Consider the following 8,284-nt stretch of genomic DNA (forward strand, 5'->3'; position numbering starts at 1 on the left):
TGGATGGTGACGGCATCTTCCTGTCGGGACACGTTCACGCAGAAATTAGCAAATGAAAACAAGAATCAAAACCAGAATGGGAGAAATGAAAAAGCAATTTGAGAATATCAATTCGTTTTCTTCTGCTTCGCTGCTCCCAATTTGAGTCAAAGGCCAGCAGCCGCCGTGTTCCAACACTGGCGCAGTTTAAGCTTCAAAACCAGTGATGACAACCATTTTGCTATTTCACGGCGGCTAAATAATGAACTACACCACCACCGATAAGCCTGGACTTCTTTTTCTTCTTTTTTTTCCCCTTCTAATTTAAAAACGAGCCCCAAAAAATATAAAATAATAGAAACTAAAACAAACGCGCTACGCCAAACTATAATAACGAACGAAACGATGGCTCGCTTGGTTGGCTGGCCAGATCGAAACAACACGGCAAGAACGTGCCTATCGTCGTTTGCATGTCGTCGTTCTAGTCATCATTATTGGACTTGGCCTTCGTGCCAAAAAAAAAAAAAAAAAAATAATAATAATACGAAAAGCGTACAGGCACCGGGTGTGCGTTGGCTCGTGAACCCTTTTTCGTGAATGGCGTGACGATTCGAATTGTTTTTAGCTATTAATAAATACGACAAGAGTTGGCCGCGCACGACGGGCGGCCACGACAAGAGTCTATTCTCTTTGGCTTTATAAATAGCTCAGTCATTATGTCATTTCATGTTCTATGCAGAGCGAGAACATGCGTATGTTTATAGTAGGCAGAGCGGGAATGAAAAATAAAAAAACCGACAAAATTGGAAAATTCACAAGGGCGGGTAGTAGAAAAAAAAAAAAAAAAAAGGAGATGGCAGATGCCGGATCGGATACGGAGGGAAAGACGGCGGGCGGGCGACGTGGGCCATTTCAAATCTCATCGAGCGTTTCGGAGAGCTAAGAGTTCCCCGATTTCGTATAGTGCGCGCAAAAGACAAACAGAAGAGAAAGCACGGCGCCGGAGATGAAGAGCAACGTTGCCGTTGCCGGCGGGACCAAAAGAAAGTAAATATTGAAGCCATCAAGGATATATATATTCCATATTTTTTTGCGATATGGATATTGAGGTGGGCAAACATGGAAAACGTGAACCCAAGTCAAACACTCATAAAAACGGGAATTTTCGTTTGCAACACGAGCTGCACAAAGGAGGGGGAAAAAATAATCTGCCCGCCCCTCTTCATCCTAAAGTCGGTATTATGCATGCGGAATGGGGCTCACGAGAAAATTAATGAAACGGAATGAAATAAAATCAGTTTTTAAAAAGGAGAAGAAAGAAATAGGAAATGAAAAAGAAAAAATTATATAAAAATTAAAAGAAAGAAATAAAACCCCGAAAAGTCAAGATGATTTTCAGGAGCTTTGAGGCTTTTGACACACATATTCATAAAGAGTTGGCCAGAAACTCATTAGAAAAAAGCGCAAAACCAGCTGATAGAGGGCCGTTGCCATAAGGAGAGAATGGGGACACGAACTTGATCGTCATTCAAACGGTCTTGGTTAATGCAGAAAGAAATTGGGACAAAATCAAGCCTGTCATTCAAAGTAGCCACATTTAAATGTATTCGCCGTTGCTGCTTTCTTTGGTGAACGGTAATGGCGCAATCAGTGGAACACAGGTAGTAGTTTGTTTTTGTTTTTTTTCACTCTATTTCGTTCCTGTTGCTGATACGTCTATACAGCAGCTACTACCTAAAGAACGGTCCTCTTTAATGATGGCCAACATCCCATGGCACACAGCTGTTAGATGTTCACATTTGCGCTAAAATGGAATGAAATAAATATTTCTAAAAAAAAAAAATAGATAAATAAAGAGAGAAAATTATACCAACCAGGTTGAACAGATATCGAACAGATGATGTTCAATGGATATGGAGTGGGTCGGCTACCCGTCTGCTGTTCCGGGCGGACTCTTTTACGTGAATACAAACCTCAACTCTTCAATATTATTTTTTTTTTCCTTTCTTTCCAGTGATACACCCCCCCCCCCCCCTCTTTCTCATCCTACTCTTCTCCGCCCCATTCAACAACAACAAAAAATACTTCGCTATTACCGCCAGTATCACACACATAGACAAGAACACACACACACAGAAGGTTTGGCTATTGAAATCGTGCCAGATTGCCAGTAGCACCTGACATATCAGGAACAGAAAAGGAAGAGAATGAGAGTCGCCCCCCCCCTTCCCTTCTCTTTCCATTATGATTCCGAGACCTCTTAGGCTCTTACCGACCTTGCAATTTGCCACGCTTCCATTTTATTCCGGCCATTATGTGTAGATAAATATGAACGGGTAACACACACTGAATAGGGAAAAAGACCCGACCAGTGCAATCAGCGGAGCTCCTTTTTCTATTTCATTTTTTTTTTTTCTCTCTGCTTCCAAAATGACTCGCTAAATAGGAAGCAATTCGGGGTGATGGCTGAACTTGAAGAAGAGCCACAGAGACCGGGAAAAAAAGAAAAAGAAAAGAGAAGCCCCTAAACCCCCCGTCATTAAGCTGATGATGCAGATGGAGGTGGGACAGGCTATTTAACCACCTTTACACGCGGACACCCAAAGTGGGAGAATTTAAACGATAATGAACCGTGGCCACACATCGTGTATAGAAAAAAAAAAAAAACACAAAAAAATGGGAGTTTGAAGGACTTTTAGTAAATTATACAACAGCTGTTACGACCGTAAGATACTGACACGAAAGAAAAAGAAATGAAAATACAGTGTAATCATGCCACCCCTGACAAAACGGGACGAGCATAACAGTCGAAACAGCTTTCGCTCGACATAATAAAAGCGCGTAGGACGAAACGACATTTGACTGTTCGAGTCAACTTCTGCCTTCGTTATACAGGTGAATAAATGGGCACTCTCACAGTCAGCCCATATTAACTCACGCTGCGCTAAAGGATATAGGGTCTTGATTGGTCCGACTTTTTAGTGTAGCGGAACTGGGTCGGAATCAAGCGACCCCCCAATTTCAAACAGCAAGTCTGACGCCAAGCGCCAGCGACGATATGCAAGAAAGAAGAAGGAAAAAACACATTTTTTAAACAAAACAAAACAAAAAACAGACGTGTTTCTCAACAGGCCACAGGATAAGTGCGGGGGGAAATTCATTTTTCGACAACAAAAAAAGATAGCCTCATTATCTAGCAGGCGGGCGGGCCCAGCAGTCATTATAATCAAAAGAGCGCGCGAGATGAGAGGGATGGTGAGAGAGAGAGAGAGCGAGAGAGAAGCTGTGAGTGCTGGAAACAACAACAACACGAACTCTGAAGAGACAACGGCAACAAAAAAGAAAACTATATAGAATATGAAAAGGAAGCAAAGAAATGTTTGAAACTTAAACCCCCCCCTCCTCACAAAACAACAAGAAAAAAAAAAGGGCCATTATTGTGTTCATGAGCACAACAACAGCGCCGTCTAACAACAGGTGCTGTGGCGCATCAGCCATCACAACAATTCAAAGATGAAGCCCGAAAAAAAAAAGGATCTTACAAGGGCTTGTGTTCCATTATTGGCGGCCAGGTCAGACCCGGCCCCTATTCACTTTTTGTGTGTGTGTTAAATTTTTATTTTGCTTGTTTGGTATTTTTAATTTTATTTCTTTTTTGCTTTAATCACAATGGTTTCTACCTTAATGCCTTTGAAGGGCACCGACACGAAACAACAACAACAAAAACACACACCTACAGACAAAATCGTAATAAAAAAAAAAATGGTGAAAAGGAAAAGAAAACAATGATGGAAGGGGGGGGAGGTAAAGGAAACGCATCATAAATAAACTGAGGCTCGATGGCGTATATGCGAATCACACAGGTGCGTATATGCGAAACGCATTACCATAATAAGAAACGATCGGCGAAACGCCTATTCCGGCTCCTCAGCGTGTTGAATGCGAAACAGAGTCAAGATCTTGTGTTAAATACCTGTAATTAGACCAAGACGAAATGGCTCAGAGCTATGAGCTTCCAACGGCGTTACACGAGACGGAGATAGAAAGAAAAAAAAAAAGAAAAATCAGTTTAGACTTGTGGGAAGAAACCAAAAGAACTTTGGGCTGTGATCATTGATTACAAAAGCCGATCTCGTTCGGAAACATCCGGCTGAACGGCCTGTCTCAAGCGGACCCTATTATGTTCATATCACATACACTCCATGCTGCGTATATGTTCACCGTACCAGATATTTATTAAATTCATTTTCTTTTTCAAACGCTATCTGTTGCGTACGAGAAAGTCGTGACAGCAACAGTTGCGTGTCCTGCTCATTAAAAATATTCGAAATAAAGGCCGTCATTTGGCGGAATCGCATATACGATGTTTCAAAAAAAGGCAATAAAGGCCCACCAAAATTCGGCTTTTGGGAATGTCAAAAGATTATCGTAAAAAAAAAAAAAAATGGATCCTCCCGATTGTGACTCACGTTCGAAAATGATAGACTATGCAGGTTTGGCTATTGTGCTCATTACTTATGAAAGACCGCGGGACACATTAATTATTGGCCAGGAAGTCACAAGGTATAAGTAAACGCTATACGCTACATGGAAGCGTTGCTGAATGCTGCACATGATTTTTCTTTTCTATATTTCAATTGGGCACGAGAGGAAATCAATTAACGTTAGAGTGGCGCGCTACAGCCAAGGCTGTAATCAAAAGAAATTCATTCGAAAAAGGGGGCAGAGATGGGAAATCGCCATCTTCAACAACAACAACAACAACACACACACACACACAAAAAAGAGGCCCCGTGAAAATGAATGAAACAACATGGAATCAAGATGATGGTAGCGGCGAGTCACGAAAAACGATTCCGAAATGGCGGTGTTGTTCTCGTTATTATCACGGTCGTGTTGGTAGTTGGCGAAGGCAGAGCAAAGAACGCAGGCAACCAATAAACCGCCGCCGCCATTCGAGAAGAAAAGAAAAAAAGAGACCCGGATGAAAAGGGATCCCGCGGCCATCCGCAGCACTTATATATACCTCTACGCGTGTGTATTGTTCTTTCTTTTCTCCTTTGTTGTCCCTCCCATAACTCAACGGGCAAATAAGACGGGCGGCCACCTCGAAGGAAAAAAAAAACAAAACAAAACAAGTGAATTGAATTGAACCCGCCGGTTCACCTGTTCGGCCCATGACAGCTGTGTGTTAATTGGGATCGCCGTTCCTCTTTCAACTTTACCTTTTCGTGTTTCCCCTACTCTCGCACTTCCACCGGTTCCTTACAACTCTTCGGTAATTGAAAGTAAAAAAAAAAGGGGGGGGGGGAGATAATAATAATAAATAAATGAAAAAAAAAAGGAAGAAACCACTCAAAATAAAGAAAATGGAGAATAAATATCAAATAAAAAGGAAACTTCCAGCAAAATTGGAGAACTATACGTAAGTAATGAATTTAGCCGTCGTTAAAGACTTTGGAAGGGAAAGGCTTTAACGAATTGCGGTTTGCTCTATATCTATTTACGGCATGGGCTGCGTCGACGTATAAAAGACTCTCCAACTCACTCTGGCATCCACACCCCCACGAGCATGTGAGCTTCCGTTTTCCTCGGCTCTGTGGGAAAATTCATTAACCCAAAGTCGAGACTCACACATTGCGGCTGAAGATAAAAATTGAAGAAAAAAAAAGAAAATAAATTCAAACAACATTTCAAAAAGAAATCAAAACAGCTGGGAACTTTGCTTCCATGTATACGCCCAGAGGATGGACGCCTTTTCTACGTCCCACGTTTGCGCCTAGTTATCAGAGTATTAACGGCATTATAGCTTTTGATTGTTGGCATCGTTCCTCCTATACTTGATTTAGAGCTTCGTTTCAGGGCTTAACAACAATATCTTAAACGAGACACGATCCGTCATCATCAGCCCGCCATTTTACAAAAATGAAAAAAACAAAGAAAACATATAAATCGTTGTAAACAACGTATAGCTACTCGGTTGTTGTTCATCCAACGACTCGAAAACAGCTTTGAAAACGTTGAAGTTTGTGCTCGTGCAGGAGGCAATGGTGCCGCGTGCGTGCTGCATATATGCCACCATCGGTATATATACGCAGGTCGTAACACCGCAAACCTGGGCAGAAATCTCTCCGTTGTGATGGATATGTTCGCTGCTCGGGAATCAAACGACATTCGTTGGCGTGAGAGAGGCAGGCAAAGGGTACATCTTTTCTCAACCTAGCCAATCTTCTTTGTCTTTTGGCATTTGAATTGCGCAAGAGATTTTCTTTTGGTATAACGCAGAAGACGTTGATGGACAGCGACATTCCGCCCGTCTCGCCATTTATTCAGGGTCGTCTTTTCTTTCGACATTAGCCACGGCTGCCAATGGCAAAAAAAAACCTAGATAAAATGGTGGGAACAAAAAATGCAGAGTGCAACGTATACAAAAAGCAAAGCACAAAGGACAAAGGACTACGTTTTTTGTTGTTGTTCTATTCCGCTTGAACGCAACACTTTGCGTTTCAGGAATGTCACAGCTACCAGCCTACCACACGATTGTATAAAGCTATTCCATCAATGCCCTGCCAATGCCAATCTATCGAGCGTGTCGTTTCTCCTTACCTAAACTGTTTATTATCCTCGTACAATTCAGAGGTGTTGGACTGTTACAGGCCCAAAGTGACGCAAGTCAGGTGTAACACAATTGCTGTCCCTTTTTTTTTTTCCTTGCGGTTTCGTTTGATTCGATTGGGCACAATGCCGATACAAAAATGGGCTAAGAGAGAAAACCAGAGACATCAAAGTGTCAAGACACAGTACGCACGCACAGAGTGTTGGTGATCGAGGAAGCGGCTGTGATACAAACGTACGATAATAATATTCAATCACCGAACGAAGGTGGCGGCTGCCCTTTGTCCAGACATGCATATAACTTTCGAACATTTATCCCGATCGTGAGTGGATTGAATAGGAAAACCCATGGGAATGGGACAGACAAATCATTTCCGCCAAACAGGTTGACGAGATGCAATCAGAATTCTCACCAGAACCAATCCAATTACCGTCGTTACGAAGCGCATAAAAAAAATAAAAGGCAAACGACAAACGCAGTGAAAACAAAAGATGAACGAAACACGCTGATCCGTTTCAAGTAAAACGAGGGGGAAATTTTCTAGAAATATTTTTAGATTTTTATTGTTTTTTTATTTATTGTTTAAGTTTTAACTTTGAACGCTTTAAAATGCTTTTCAACAAGTTAGCGCTTAACAGAGCATTGTGTGCAGACACCATCCACAGTGCCCTGATGGAATGCATAGTTTTTTAAGAAGAAAACTCGTTAAAACAAAGCCTTATCTTATCAGCTCCATCCTCCCCTCTACGGAAACATGGCGATAAAGCAGAGTCTTGTCTTTGGAGAGTGACACTCGGCCGTGGAATCAACAGACGATACCGTTTGTTGGTTCGAAAAAGAGGACCATCTGTCACTTGGGTATACACCATCAAGTCGAAAACGTCCACAAAATTGATTTCCTTCGCCTTCATTTTCAACCAAAATTCCGTTTCTGAGTGTCAAACCATTCAACCGTTGTTCATTAGACAAATTCTAATTGATAATTGATTTTTGATTTTTGTACATGTCGCTGAACGTTTGAACTGTTAAAACTTGAGTAGACCTGTATGCTACGCGTCGATTGTTTAACGACAAAAATAATTTTTCTTTAACTGAATACAAGTAAAATTATGCATTCATAAGGATAAAAATGAGCGTCTGCATGCCAGTCACGTCGTTGTCGTCCTCGAATCTCGCCATTTTTCGCATCTCGCACATATCCTGCATTTTTCGGGTTAGTATACACTGACACGCCATAATAAATTGTCACGGATTGTTACAATACGTGTGCGTCTTATCCGCCTCTTCAAACAAAACAAAAAAACACGAATGTTTCTCTTTTTCGTACAAAGTTGGCCATGACTTGTGACTGAAATGTGAGAATTTGCGGTCTCATTTGAATTTCGAATCACGAGACGGAATCATGTGCCGTAACACAAATGCCATCGGTTTGCGCAAACACAATAGCTCAGACGCTCCGTTTTCAATTTAGCTTTATGCAGTTTATTAAAATTCTCATTTGGATTTCATCAAGGACGTCTACCGCAGGCCATTCGTCGGATTGATATTTTGGGCATGGCTGTTGAATAGTTCGTTTTTCATCTGACTCTTGAACTTGCACAAGATGTCAAAGGAAAAAGCGATCGCATATCATAAAAGAAGAAACGTCCGCATGCCATGCCGCATGCCGAACAATGACTTATACGGCCA

At 41.6% G+C, this 8,284-nt stretch overlaps 1 long non-coding RNA gene across 1 annotated transcript; it reads right to left on the minus strand.

Annotated features, from left to right (window-relative positions):
- Positions 1-1,042: 1,042 nt before the first annotated feature.
- Positions 1,043-1,982, minus strand: LOC116930097. The gene is made up of 2 exons (XR_004398245.2): positions 1,854-1,982; positions 1,043-1,783 (listed from the first exon to the last, which is right to left on the minus strand). It is a non-coding gene; the product is annotated as an uncharacterized LOC116930097 (long non-coding RNA).
- Between the last annotated feature and the right edge of the window lie 6,302 nt (positions 1,983-8,284).

Source organism: Daphnia magna, linkage group LG9, assembly GCF_020631705.1.
Source record: "Daphnia magna isolate NIES linkage group LG9, ASM2063170v1.1, whole genome shotgun sequence".
NCBI lineage: Eukaryota > Metazoa > Arthropoda > Branchiopoda > Diplostraca > Daphniidae > Daphnia > Daphnia magna.